Here is an 818-nt window from a genome sequence, read left to right on the forward strand (position 1 = left end):
TATATATATATATAAATCTAAAAATATAGGGTAAAAATTAAATTAAATATTAATTTTTTACCAGTGGTCAGCATGAGTATAATTTTTATACACACATATAATATAATAATAATATTCTTTTACTTTTTTCAGTCTTTTGACTGTGGCCATGTTGGCCCCAGGACGTATTCTTTGTATGTCTAATGTTTATTCCATTGGTCTCTTTTGTCGAACACTAAGTTACAGGGACATAAACACACCAGCATCAGTTGGCAAGGCGATTGTGGTGGGGGACAGACACAGACACAGACACAAACAAATACATACATACATATCTACATAATTTATATATATATATATATATACACGACGTGCTTCTTCCAGTTTCCATCTACCAAATCCACTCACAAGGCTTTGGTTGGCCTGAGGCTTTAGTAGAAGTCACTGTAGGACTGAACCTAGAACCATGTGGTTAGGAAGCAAACTTCTTACCACATGGCCACACCTGCCCCTATGTATATATTATATATATACATGTAATATATATATCACGTTGAAAGCACTGGTTCTCGTCCGATCACCGAAGTTAAGCAACATAGAGCCTAGTTAGTACTTAGATGGGTGACCGCTTGGGAATCCTAGGTGCTGTAAGCATTATTATTATTTATAGGCGCAGGAGTGGCTGTGTGGTAAGTAGCTTGCTTACCAACCACATGGTTCCGGGTTCAGTCCCACTGCGTGGCACCTTGGGGAAGTGTCTTCTACTATAGCCTCGGGCCGACCAAAGCCTTGTGAGTGGATTTGGTAGACGGAAACTGGAAGAAGTCCATCGTATATAT

The 818-nt window shown here is 38.9% G+C and overlaps 1 pseudogene; it reads left to right on the plus strand.

The window, feature by feature from the left end:
- Positions 1–514: 514 nt before the first annotated feature.
- Positions 515–633, plus strand: LOC128247966 (5S ribosomal RNA; annotated as a pseudogene).
- Positions 634–818: the final 185 nt, after the last annotated feature.

Source organism: Octopus bimaculoides, chromosome 5, assembly GCF_001194135.2.
Source record: "Octopus bimaculoides isolate UCB-OBI-ISO-001 chromosome 5, ASM119413v2, whole genome shotgun sequence".
Classification (NCBI taxonomy): Eukaryota; Metazoa; Mollusca; class Cephalopoda; order Octopoda; family Octopodidae; genus Octopus; species Octopus bimaculoides.